This window comes from Xyrauchen texanus, chromosome 50 (assembly GCF_025860055.1).
Source record: "Xyrauchen texanus isolate HMW12.3.18 chromosome 50, RBS_HiC_50CHRs, whole genome shotgun sequence".
Classification (NCBI taxonomy): Eukaryota; Metazoa; Chordata; class Actinopteri; order Cypriniformes; family Catostomidae; genus Xyrauchen; species Xyrauchen texanus.
Window position 1 is genome coordinate 22,881,108 of NC_068325.1, and position 14,877 is coordinate 22,895,984.

Genomic DNA, 14,877 nt, shown 5'->3' on the forward strand with positions numbered 1-14,877 from the left:
TTTGAGTCTCGTGAACTGTAGATACATCTAATGTGAAGGATTCATGATGGATTTATTATCTCACACTTTCAGGGTGGGCATTGTTTTATTGTCTTTGATAATATATGATACATTTCTAAGTAATTGTTCACTTAAATCACACTTAGAAATGTCTGAGTTTACACTGATAACTACCAAAAATCTACTTATTAAATAAATCTGACAATGCAAAAAAGGGTTAGGTTAGTCCAACCTAATCATTGGGTTATTCTTTGCTTTTGATGTCAAAACATAAACAGTCACTTGCACAACATTGGTGAGAAGGGCGGGAAAGGAGTTTTCATGGGAAATCTAAGTGTGTCGATTGGTTTTGCTCAAACTGTTATAAACTTTTAAGGCGTTTTCATGAGCATACACTTTGTTGACCTCAGCATAATTAAGTAAGATCGTTCATGCTCAATATGCCATTGCATAAAATAGCTAAATATGAACGGAAGTGTCACATGCTCAAATGCTGCTGGAGCTTTTCTGAGAACTGCCCTACCAACACTTCATCTTTAACACTAGATCTATTGTTTTATTTCTAACTGTAAAATGGTTGGAATGAAAAGTGCGCTTGTAATATCTTTGAAATAAATGACACATTTTGTTATCTAATGCATTGACATTGATATATTTAAGTGTGACTTTAATGATGAGGGATATTGGATTATTATATGTTTATGTGCAGGATTCTCGGGGGTGCAAGAGAGAAAAAACACAAACACACCAACATAAATCACGACTTTTTATTTTACACATTAACTTTTGTAATCAGCTGTAAATGAACTATTCTTTTTGTTTTATTTAATCCTTAGTTATAATTCAGGGGTAACATTTCAATATCAGAGTTTGTGACACATTTAAAGGTGAGATGTTAAAAACAGAAAACATCTATAAGCTCACGGTCTTTCACAGATGTTTTTGACACTGAAGGGGTTAAAGACTCTGATGTTGTTCAGATGTTTATTCCATGTGTCATGCTCTTCACGCCACTGAAATCTGATCTGTTTCTACAGACTCCGGTGGAATGAAGGACACGACGCGAGGATGAATACAGATCAGTTCAAACACACTTTGTAACGATACAAAACAATGAATCAAATGTACTCAGTGCTTCTGAAGGGTTGTCTGTATGTTGACATGAGGTTTACTGACCGACCTCACCCAGTACAAGACTAGACCTGTTGCGGATCTGCCCTGCGGACACACAAACAAACACATGAAACACAATGTTATTTCTCCATCGACTGATTTCTCACATCAAATACATCTTCTGTCTGTCCGCCCATTAGAAATGTCAAATATATACTTTCAGACTCACCAACAGACCGTTTGTTTCCACCTCAAATCACATGCAAATATAAAACACTTACAAATCACACAGACACTCACAATAAACACACTTTATGGAGCTGCAGTTTGTCTGTTGATTACCGGCAGAGAACAGAGAAGAGAAACTTCATCCACATTACACAATCCAGCAGAAAGAGGAAACAATGAGAAGATCCAGATAACTGACGTGAAAATCTTCTGAATTCATTCTCTGTTCACTTACCTCTTACCTGTCTCAGGTGCACACTGTGAAACAGCCTGTCACATTACAAGAACCTTGTACAGGCCCCGCCCATCTGAGTCAAAACCCCGCCCACCACAGACATGTTTGACAACATTATTCACAAAACAACCCTCTCAAACATTTAGATTCAGACAGAGGTTAGTCATTTCAGGCTGATTAAAACTGGATAAATACAGTGTTTGAGTCTTGTGCTGCTGATCTTCCATGTGTAGTTTGTTTAGGGTGAATATAAACATCTAATGACAGATACATGTGTCGTGTGTTCTATGATTTGTTTCTGGGTTCTGTGTGACTCATTTCTTGCAGCAACTGGATGCGCTTATGATGGCTTTTGTAATAACTGTTGCTGATCATGTGTTGACATTCAGGTTGAGTAACTGCAACTGAAGTGCAGTCGACCCTCCCGTCTGGACACATTCGTGTTTTCATGATGATTTTACCATCAGATCATCTGCGACATTCACAAGATTTCTGAAGCTGAAGGATCAAATGAGAACCTTAATGACACAATTTAATTTCAAGTATAAACATCTAATGTAAATGATCGTGGTGTCGCTGGTCTGATATTAAATGAGCAGCTGGACTGTGATCAAAACAGTTTATAATCTGTTCATTTGAGATTGACATGCTAGCAAAAACTAATTTAATAACCATCATTTCACATTTTCTAGCAAAGTTCTAGAGCGTGCTGCAGGAATGTGGGCAGGATCAAACATGTGCTCGAACATCAGCAGCGCCCAAAATCAGCTCCCACAGGAGATTCTTCTTCTGAAAGAGACTCAACATCTTTAAGCTTTCTCCTTTTTCAGAAATATATTTGAAGTTTCAGTTTGTCCTGAAATAGAGACACAATGGCAACACTAGACTCACACATGGCAAAGAGACTGGACAAGTTTCGAGTCAGCACACAAAAGTGTTGGTTAGGATGCTAACGCTTAGCCGAACTATATAGCCTTAAAAGGTATTGTTAGCATGCTAACCAATTAATTTGCTAAACTATCATAGCGTGTAATATTCTAGCCATGCTAAACAAACACATTTTCTTTTTAACTATAAGTGACCCGTCTCCAAACTGCTCATGTTCCTTCAGGACTAGATGTCAAAGACGGGTGCCTGAAAAGTTCAAAACATACATCAGTAAATAATACAATAAAAAAATGCAGAAACAATCTGATCGTTGCACCTCATTCGTGAAGCACGAGCGGAACTAATTGTTGTGTAAAACGTTTGTAAAGCCGTTCTGATGTAAATTGTCAGATTCATGATATTTTTGTGTTTTCAAATTGTTACGAACAAAAATGTACACCTGTTTCCCACCACGTGTAATCGTACGTAAGACATCCGAACGTGTTCTTTCAGGCAAACTGTCATGACTATACTTTGATAGAAGAGAAATTAAGTAATATAAAAAAATAACTAATAATTAAATCACAAAAAAAGTGTTGTTTTCTTATTAAACCAGAGCCTATACTTATTTACAATCATTTCTTTACGGCTTGAATGTATTTTTTTTTATATAAATTCCCAACATGAATGCCCTTTAACGGGACTAGTTCTACAGTTTTATTATTTGATATGAGCTCTATTATTTAGGTTTCATAATTCAGTATAGGCATCGGTAAATCACGTTCAGTTGATAATGTATGGTCAACGCTAATGCTTATTAATGCTTTAAAAAGCCTGCAAACTGTTGTGTAGCTTACAAATCTTTAATATCTCACAGCGTTTCAGTCAAAGATCTTCTTCAGATGTTCAATTAAATTCTCTGAAGATTCTCCCAGTTGAAGGTATTTCACTGTTATGATTTACCCGAGAGGATTCACAAATGATTCTGGTGAACTGAACCAGAGGAGATTAATGGTGCTGGACATCCTCCCGCCAGTGTGAACTGAACATTTGAAGCTCATTTCAAAGCATTTTTATTGACTTCTTGAACTGTTTGATTCACAAAAGATCCCCCAATGACAGCAAAACAAGTCCTCGCTTTCTTTGAGATGCTATTATGTTTGCTAAATCAGAATTATACGATGTGATTGGACTTCATTCATAAAACCGATTTCATTATTGTTCCACATCGAAGTTTTTCAATCATCGATCATTTACTAGCGAGTCTGGTGACTTCCTTATATGGTGTTTTCATGGGCGTGCCATGGATTAAGATAATTGTGAATGAACGTGCACATAAATAAATAGTAAATATTTACTAATGTTTGGAATTCACTAACATACACGTTTTACTAACAAATCTGGGATTTGTGAGTCCGGCGGAAATGTTTTGGGAAGGTTTTACGTGAAAATTACTCTGAATTAAATCAAATATTTACAAAATTTTCATCAATGAGGCCCAATTTTGGAAAAATTGGGATCGTTGGACTCCGTTGGCAAAACTGTTCAAAAGTTATGGGCAAAATTAGAAATGTTTTACATTTCTTGACTTGTAGGTGGCGCTGTTACCAAACTTGATATGTACTCTCAGATCATGGTGCTACTGAAGCATACTATGTTTCTATTTGCTAGGACAAATAACTGATAAACGTCCCAATCCAAGATGGTGGCCACTGTAACGGGCAGAGTTTTAATACAAGTGGTCCATTACAATCACCATGAGTTATGTGCAAAAGAAAAGTGCATTTTTTAACTGGTGGTGGCACTGCAGAGTTTGTCCTAGAGACCCCAAATTGTATCTATTGACCCACTGAACTGCTTATAGTTTGGACCAGCAGGTGGCGCTGTCTCCAAACTGCTCAGGTAGCCTCAGGTTATAGTGGTGATGACAAATTCAAAGTTCTGTTAATAGCTCAAAGTGTTGTATATGTTAATCTAAAATATTGCTTTATGCCTGTGCCTACTGGATGATCAGCTTTATGAATTTATTTCTATTATCTGGATTAATTAGTTATTGGATTAATCCGAATAAGGTATTCAGCTTCAAGCACATCCCTATCACCACTATAAAGACTATAAAGATGGCCCTTATAAATGCATGATTAATAGTGAACAAGTCTTTTATTCTGAACGACTTTTTTATATCTCACTTTCATGAGCTGAATCCTGGCGAACATATGGTCCTGGGGGATCTAACACTGCCAGGCTGTGACGTTTTTAATTCTCCACGGACTTCAGGGTGAGGAGGTGGCATTGCCACTGTTTTTAGAAAATCTTTTAAATGCAGAATGCTACCTATGGACATGTATTCAGGTTTTGAGGTCCAAATATTAAAGATTGAAGTCTTGGTTTCCTGCTCTAGTGAACCGATCTCCAGATTTAATATGGACTTCATCCAACAACTTTCAGACTTTCTCTCTGGACTGGTGTCTCGAGGCGACAGACTCCTGATTCTTGGGGATTTTAATATTCACGTATGCTGTCCATCGAAACTGAGTAACTGAATTAATCTCCCGCAATGAGTCTTTAAATTTTGTGCATCATGTCACTGATCCAACTCACAGTATGGGTCATGCATTAGATCTGGTGTTATCGTATGGTCTTTCTGTGTCCAACATAGAGGTCTTAGATATTGACATTTCTGACCATTATTCAATAATGTTTATGTCTGTATCTACGAGTCCTCTCCCTACTTTATCTCAGCCCTTACGTCACTCCCGGTCCATTCACTCATCTATATGTTTTCAGAATTGTATCTAATGCATTTCACAGATGATGTCTCAGCTGGACTCGACACTGAACGATTGTTTGAAGCTTTTAATAAATCTTGTACTTTTCTCTTGATAATGTCGCTCTGCTCAAGCCAAGGAGAGTCAAGAGTGTTTCACAGCCTTGGTTAAATGATGTCAAGAGTGCAGAAAAGCTGAGCGCAAGTCTTTTGACATTTTAAAGGAGTGTTTAACAAACTATAAGAGATCTGTAAAGGAAGCTAAAGCCAAGTTTTTCTCTATATTAATCTCTGATAATGCAAATCGACCAAAAGTTTAGTTCAAAATAATTGATTTATTTTTTAAACCCAACTAGAAATGCTTTTCTAGACGCCAACCAAGAGAGCTGTGAAACTTCTTTACTCACAGAATTGAGCAGATTAAAGGTGTGATTGTACATTCACAATTTGATCAACCACTAATTCCATCTCCGTCCAGCTCCCTAAATCTCTTTGAACCAGGTACATCAGCACAGTTAGCAGATGTAGTCTAGATGAAGGGTTCCAGTTACAAGATGGATATTCTTTCTCCATGCCTTCTTAAAGAGGTTTTCATTAAATTTTTCATTCATCAGTTCCAGTGTGACAGCTATAATTAACAGCTCATTAGCAAGTCAAAATCAAATAAAAATCAAATCACTTTATTGTCACATGACCATGTACACGAGTGCAACAGTGGGTGAAAGTCTTGGGTGCGGTTCCGAGCAACATATCAGTCATGACAGTGACGAGACATATACCAATTACAATAAACAACATACTTACACAACACAATAATTATATACAATGTACAGTAAACAATACACACAATATAGAATACACATACAATGAAAATAAAAAATAAGAGTATATAAAAAATATATATACAGTAGTTGTACTGTGGAGAATATAATTTTGATAGTCCAGTGTGAGATATAAGATTAATAAAGTGCAGTGCTGATTATTGATCCTGAGAGATCAAGTGTTCAACAGTCTGATTGCTTGGGGGAAAAAGCTGTCATGTAGTCGGCTGGTGCGGGTCCTCATGCTGCGATACCGCCTGCCTGATGGTGGTAGTGAGAACAGCCCATGACTCGGGTGACTGGAGTCTCTGATGATCCTCCGAGCTTTTTTCACACACCGCCTGGTATATATGTCCTGGAGGGAGGGAAGCTCACCTCCGATGATGTGTCTGGCAGTTCGCACCACCCTTTGCAGGGCTTTGCAGTTGTGCGCGGTGCTATTGCCGTACCAGGCAGTGATGCAGCCAGTCAGGATGCTCTCTACGGTACTAGTGTAGAACTGTGTGAGGATGTGTTGGTTCATTCCAAACTTCCTCAGCTGTCTCAGGAAGAAGAGGCGCTGGTGAGCCTTCTTCGCAACGGCCTCAGTGTGGACGGACCATGTGAGTTCCTCAGTGATGTGGACACCGAGGAACTGCTGACCCTCTCCACCGGTGCTCCATTGATGGTGATGGGGCTGTGTTCTCCGTCATTCTTCCTGAAGTCCACTACAAGCTCCTTGGTTTTACTGACGTTGAGGGAGAGGTTGTGCTCCTGACACCAGCGTGTCAGAGTGTGCACTTCCTCTCTGTAGGCTCTTTCATCATTGTCAGTGATCAGACCTACCACCGTCGTATCGTCAGCAAACTTAATGATGGCATTGGAGCTATGTGTTGCCACACAGTCATGTGTGTACAGGGAATACAGTAGGGGGCTGAGAGCACAGCCCTGCGGCGCTCCAGTGTTGAGGGTCAGTGATGAGGAGATGTTGCTGCCCATTCTAACCACCTGACGTCTGCCTGACAGGAAGTCCAGGATCCAGCTGGAGTTGTTCCAAGTTGTTTTAAACATGCAATTCTACATCCTTTCTTAAAAAAAAACTTTTTTGGATCCAGCAATACACATCAATTACAGACCAATCTCAAAACTGCCTTTTATTTCCAAGATTTTGGAGAGAGTTGTTTATTTGCAGCTTTACTCCTATCTAAATACATTTAACATTTTAGATACATTTCAGTCTGGTTTCAGACACTTTCACAGCATCAAATCTGTCTTGTTAAAGGTTACTAATGATATGTACTCTCTATGGATTGGATGTTAGTTTTATTAGATCTCAGTGTCACGTTCGACCCTATCAACCATAATATTCTCCTCAATCGTCTTGAGTGTATGGTTGGCATCCAGGGAATGACCCTCCAGTGGCTTTCATCTTATCTCAAATAAAGGAGGTTCTCTGTAAATGTAGGTAATTTTTCTTCTACTTTGGTGTCCCTCAAGGGTCAGTATTAGGACTCTTGTTATTTTCCCTGTTTATGCTTCCTCTGAGCTCTATTTTTAAGAAGTACAGCATATGCTGATGATTCACTTAAATCGTTAAATAAAAAAAAATATTTCCCATAAAGACTTGGAAATTGTGATCCACTCACTTATTTCATAAAGGTTAGACTACTGTAAGTCATTATCCATTAGTCTGCCCCAAACTGCATTATCCCGCCTACAGCGAGTTCAAAACGCAGCAGCTAGACTTTTAACAGGGTCAAGACAGAGAGAGATCAAATTTCCCATTTTACCGTCTATACGCTGGCTTCCTGTAAAATGAAGGGTCAATTTTTAAATTATGCTTTATGTCTACAAGGCACTATCGGGTCGCGCCCCAATATATCATGGACCTTCTCCTCCCTTACTACCCCACCAGAGCGCTCAGGTCTTCTGATCAGCTTTCATTGAGGGTTCCTCGTTGCTGCTATAGATCTAAGGGTGATCATGCCTTTTCTGTGGTAGGTCCTAATGTAACAGTCATCCTATTACACGTTGAGTAATGTATCTTCTGGACCACTAGAGGTCACTTGTGAAGGGAAATGCCTATATAATGCTTCCTTGAGCACAGAGGAAGAAAAGGAAAGCATGGCCAGAGCAGTTGGCCTGTTTTGCTAAACTTGTGCTGTAGCCTCCACACACCATCTGAAAGTTCTTCCAATAACTGTGATTGTATTCTTCTTTGTGTCTCTGAATATGTGTTCATTTATACTTGTTTGGAGTTTGCAGAACGCCCACAAAGGAATTTGTAAAGGGGTTTTAAAAGCAAGCAATTTTTAGGACTGAGAGTCTTTCGAAAGGAGTTTCCCACCATAACCTGATTGGATGACTTATTTTGAATTGAACCCTTTTCTTGGATTTTGAATTTTCATCATATCATCACCGGATATTTCAAAGATTTCTCCTTTCCTCATCAAACATACAGATAAGTTATTTGCTGTATGGACTGTGTATATATTGCTTTCCATACTGAACAGTATATTTCATTCCCCTTTTTGTATACTGTTGTTTATTGTGTTATAGTGTTTACCAGTTCATCTCAAACAAACAAACAACGTTTCAATGCTTTAATTAATTATGAGTTATGTTTATTGTGACTTATTTCATTTGCTGATTTGATTTACAAGGATGCTTCATGAATGTCCCCATTGGTTTGTGTTACAATTCATGTTTTGCACTTACAAATCAAGACTGGTGTTTACTTATAGTCCCCTTTAATTGATGTAACCTACTGCCTGTGGAAATAGAAGAGATGTTATACTAATCTCCATGTGATGTTAGCTTCTTCATTAGCCATATTTAAATCTTTGAAAACTTATTTTTATTGAAATGGGTAAATACATGATGCTGTATTTAAAGATGTGTATATTTATATATTACACAGACAGTGTTGGGAAGTAACAGAATACATGTAACAGGATTACGTATTTAAAATACTAAATATAAGTAACTGTGTTCCACTAGTTACAATTTAAATAATTGGTAATCAGAATACAGTTACATTCAAAAAGTAGTTTGATTACTGAAGAGATTACTTTGCATTTTATTGTCATTTGTTTCATTTAATATTTATCCATATAAATGATCTAAAGTGCAGTGAAACACCTTCTTATGATGTGTTCATTCATTCAGACAGAGAAGTACATTTGAAGTTTGGAGCAGAAGAAATAGAAATAAACCTTGTATAAACCAGTAAGATAAAATGCTATTTCTTGCCATTTTACATGCACACGTGACCAGACACGATCATATTTATTATCAAGGAAATTAATGTTAGATCCTTTTTTTTTTTCTAGTAAGATCTTTAATATTAGGGCAAAAATCATATTCTTGAAGATAATTGTTGTATTGTTTTCCTGTAAAAATTAGAGCTGTCAATCGATTAAAATTTTTAATCTAATGAATTACATGGTGTCCCGATTAATTAACCACATTTAATCACATATACAAATATTTGCTGAGAAAGTCCCTCAATAATTCAATATATAATGATGAAATTATACATAGTTATCTTTAAATATTTAAAAATGTATATAAATAAAAAATATTCAGATAATTAAAATGCATTACATTCTTGTGGCAGAAGAGGTCATCATTGATAAGAAAAAAATGGCTTTAGAATACAATGTATGTAGATTTACATTTATGCATTTGGCAGACGCTTTTATCCAAAGGGACTTACAGAGCACTTATTACAGGGACAATTCCCCCGGAGCAACCTGGAGTTAAGTGTCTTACTCAAGGACACAATGGTGGTGACTGTGGGGATCAAACCAGCAACCTTCTGAGTACCAATGTATTATACAGAGCACTTATTACAGGGATAATCCCCCCGGAGCAACCTGGAGTTAAGTGCCTTACTCAAGGACACAATGGTGGTGACTGTGGGGATCAAACCAGCAACCTTCTGAGTACCAATGTATTATACAGAGCACTTATTACAGGGACAATCCCCCCGGAGCAACCTGGAGTTAAGTGTCTTACTCAAGGACACAATGGTGGTGACTGTGGGGATCGAACCAGCAACCTTCTGATTACCAGTTATGTGCTGTAGCCCACTACACCACCACTCCATTGTTTTGTTTATTACCAAATTTGTCAATCAGTTTGAGATTTATTATGAGGGCTTGTTTAAGGACCGTCAATGAACACCTGCATCAGACATGCTTGTGTAGCGAGTCTGGCACGTTGTGTCATAAACCTAAAATGTTTAGGTCACTGTGTCAAGTTAAATATACTTTAATACTTGGAAAACACCTTGAGATTCCTTGAAGTTCAGATTTGCACTCAAAGTCTTTTGAACGCAAGAACATAACACATGTTTGTGTTGTTCTGCTAAAGTGTTTGTTCACTGTATAACTGTGTGTTGCTCATACAGCTGAAGTTTCACTTACTGCCCTCTGGAGTAAACAGGTGGAACTACAAGCATTTCTCAGGAATCTTCCCTATTACGGTCCAGGGGCATTACGATTAATGCCGTTCATTTATTTTTAATAAAATTAATCGCACTGATTAATGCTTTAAATCGACAGCCCTAGTAAAAATGTCTAAAAATCCTTAAAAAAAAAAAATCAATTTGATTTAAATGTGCTCTATAAATAAAGGTTGACTTGATATAAGGACTTGACCACCCAGTCAGACCCTTAATAATTGAGCTGAAGCACTTCTCCAGTGACCAACAATATCATGACTGACAGTATTAGACCTAGAGCTAAAGTTATCATTTATTATGTGAAATATTTATTTTAGAGCTTGAACTGATCATCAAAACTGACTCTTCATGTAAACAAAGGATTTAAATAATCTTTTACGCGCACTCCTCGTTGCTGTGCGACTTCAAATGAACGCTGTGTAATAGTGATGGTTCGTTCGCAAACGAGTCGGCTCTTGTAGGTGAACGTTGGGAGTCGGCTCGCATATCTATTTATACAAATATTACAGAAATAAATAAGAAATGAATAATCAAATGATTTAAATGAATAGAATGAACTAATTCAAAGAACGAGAAAGGCAATAAAATTATATAGGCCTAAATGCTCAAGTGCACAGCCTCACCTGTTGTTCCTGTTGAGCCAAAAGAGCCGGAACGCCCATCACTACTGTGTAAGAATCTCGCGAGATTGTCGAGAGAGGATCCCTTCTAGAAACTACCGAATTCAAACGGACGTGAGCATCCCTATGCCCTACTCCCTCTGAAGGGCTTGTCACTACTCGATCCGTACCGGAAACACGATTGGCTGAGCCCTTGAAGTGAGAACTCTCGAGGGAGCAGGGCACTCGTATGTGTGCCCGTCTGGAACATTCTTGATGAAGGGAGTAATGAAAGACATATGTCACTTCTACTTTATCTTCGCGTTACCATGACGGCGCAGCGCAGTCGTTCTAACAGCAGGAATCTCTTATTTATTGCTGTTATATTATTGTTGCAAATAAATGTACTTTTTGTAATTATTAACCTTTTCTATCTTATTTTAAAATTGCTTACTGTAGCAGTATATTTGTACATGTATATAAAATATATGAATTAATGTTTCCCGCCTAAAGTTATTAAGCAAGGTCTTAATAATAAATAAATAATAAGCCACAGGGTTTATACTAGCGTATATGAAAAGAAACCTTGTGTGGTGTCCAAAACGCTATTTGGAATTCACCCAGGGGCTCTACTTTTGTGACGCATTTGATGACGTCTTCACGTGACGTTACAGATGTGACTGATTTGTTTTTATTTGTTTAATGTTTATGGCTGTTTTTTTTAAGAGTTCATTTTTAAAAACAAACTGTAAATATTTAAATGAACCGAAAGGAATAATAATATAAAAAAAATGCCGACCTGCTTAAACCAAATAACGATCCAATCACTCGGTAATAACTAGGAAACACTTGAGATCTCCATGACAACAGACACGGGTCTTAGCTGTTTATTTAATTTAAGCAGGAAATGTTCGTTTTTGATTCCTTGGTTTTATATTTAATTATGACTTGGTTTGTAACCTATGTTTGTTACATTATCAATCGAATGCCTTGAATTATGAATTTCAACGGATGAATTTATGAAAATCATTAGTATTATAATTAGATTTATTTTTAATTTGGAAGAGTTTTTTATGGTGAATTAAAATTCTTCTTTTCTCTTTGTTAAACTGATTTTGTTTGAGTCATGTGTAGATGTTGTCTGATTGCTGCATAATGAAAGTGAACAGAGGACTAAAGGTTTGAAGAATGTAATGAAACCATTGTTCCGTTTAATGTATGTGTATTTATATATACATTTAGACCATATTTCATATAACAACATCAATAATTTCCCCCAAATAATGTCAAACCATAAACTCACCAGGTCCCATTGTAAAGTGTGAACAATTATTAATCATAGAAGTGAGATGCTGAATGTAACTGATTACACATGTATAATACCTGATGACAATGACAGTGTGTTCGGAACAGGTAGTGTTCAACAGCTGGCTCTAAATGTGTGGCGTTTAAACCAGCTGCCGGTCCAGTGAACATGAACACACAAACAGCATCTATTACTTTCATTATGGACAGACGGTGTGTGACTCTTATAAACAGATCAGGTGCTTATTTTTGTTTGTATTACATGTCATGCTGGATTTATATTGCAAATAAAGCATTTATAAATATATGTTGATTTACATGAATTAAGTACATTTTCAATCATAAAGTTTACAATCAAACTTTATTTGATTGTTATTAAATCAAGATTATGAGATGGAGACATTTTGTCTTTTTATTATTCAGAATCACTTTAATTCCATTACCTGAAAATGTTCTGATTAAACTGTGATCTTTCAGCTGCTGCCCACTAGTTGTGAGAAGGACGTTTTGCAGCAATTCAGGGTTGGATTTGAGATGTCCTTCAAAAGCGTCTCACATCACAAACTGAATTGTGAATGTCTCGGCTCTACCTGAAGCCCTGAGGTTGATCTGACACGTGTATAAATGAACTCCATCCTGCTCAGTGACAGTCGAGGGTGTAAACACACAATTTTAATGCTGCAGGACGTGTAGAAGACAAATGACGGGGCAACAGCCATGTGCTATATTTACATGTGTAAAGGAGATGCTGCAAGGGCTCATAAGGTCTTATGGACATTTGTGTAAAAGAGATTCAGTTTCCTGATGGAAAACAGCTAAAACATCGCAGCTGCTGCTGTAATTAAATGCACGTTCAAGCTAATGCTCTTCATGTCCAAACTTATCACTTACAGACATGCACTGAGTGTCTATTTCTAGTCTGTTAAAAACACAGAGGCTGAAGATTACAGTACACAGAAAAAAGCATAATCCCATAAAATAAACTGTTTTACGAAAGTTCAACAAACACTTTATTTATAAACAACATTGATTTGACAAAGATCTTGTAAAACCAGTGGAAGAAAAATATCATTCAGTAGTATTTCATAAATACACAAATCAACAACATATATATGTAATAACATATATATAGCAGAAATGTTTCCAAAGCCAGGACAGATAGACATGAATGACCATCATCTCTGACCTCACGACCCTGAAACAACAAATACAAGTAACTTCTGAAAAGAACAAAATATAACCCATCCACAGAGGACTGCCTTCTTTGACATGACTTATTAATAAAAATGCTTTGCCTGCAGAAGTCCTGCAACTGTATACCAGAAGCATGCGGACTCTCCCCAGATGACCCGGACTCAAGATCGTGGACTGACGCCAAACAACAAGTTAAGCACTGTTGAAATATTGGCTAAACTGCTGATAAAACCCCAAACTGGGAATGCTTGATCACATGGAAATCTACGTGATCTGAACCATTTTTGATCCATTAGTCCAACAATGTGTCTTCATATCTATTATATATATTCATCGCCATTCACAGACGATGTCTGATCTACAAACGGATACAAATTTACAAGGGCTTTACGTTTCTGGTTGCCATCTTAGAGTTATGCTGAGAGGGCTATGGGTTGATATTTATGAGGCTGTAAATGTTGAAATGATCAGAACACCAGCACTAACTGCATATTTCCTATAATATCAGAGCATCTGCATAAAACTCCCTGAAGAGAGTATTAACCATCAAGGATATAAATTTAGACTGCATTCCTTCTCACAACACAAACCATTTAGTCTGACCATCTTGTTTGAAATGACTTATTTATAAATACACTAAACTTGCATGTGCATTGAAACTGTACACCACTGATATTTGACAGCTCCTCCACGGCTGTGCCACACATGACTGAAGTGCCAGTATGATTAACTGCTGCCACGAAGGACGGCTCAAGTCTTGTGAGGTTTAATCTGATTTACATTGAGCCAAAAGTCTGGGATATTCACTCTTGCCATAACAAATCTATTAAACACAACCTTGGATTCTTATGTATGTGGGAAGATAAAGTATTTCAGGACGTTTTTATCATGCTCATCTTATATTCAATCTGCTTATATCAGTTCAAATCACTGTTTTTAACCTGCCCATTTCTGCTTAACTTTCCCCACTACTCACACTTAAAATAATATAAGGGAAAAAGAATATAAAATCATAATTATTATTATTTTCACAATATTGTATTGCATACCTATATATACATTTTAATTTATGTTTTGATGTATTTTTTGGCCAGTGCTAATACAGTGATTCTTACTCACAAAATCATGCAATATTCAGATTTGATCAGTCAGCCTTAATTGGACATGGATATTCTCCTATTAGGATAAAAAATAACATAACAATTCAACACAATCATATATAGACAGTAAAACCCAACCCATATATGTTGGAAATCTGTAGACCATTTACACACCCCAATTTATTACAGATTGTGAGAACC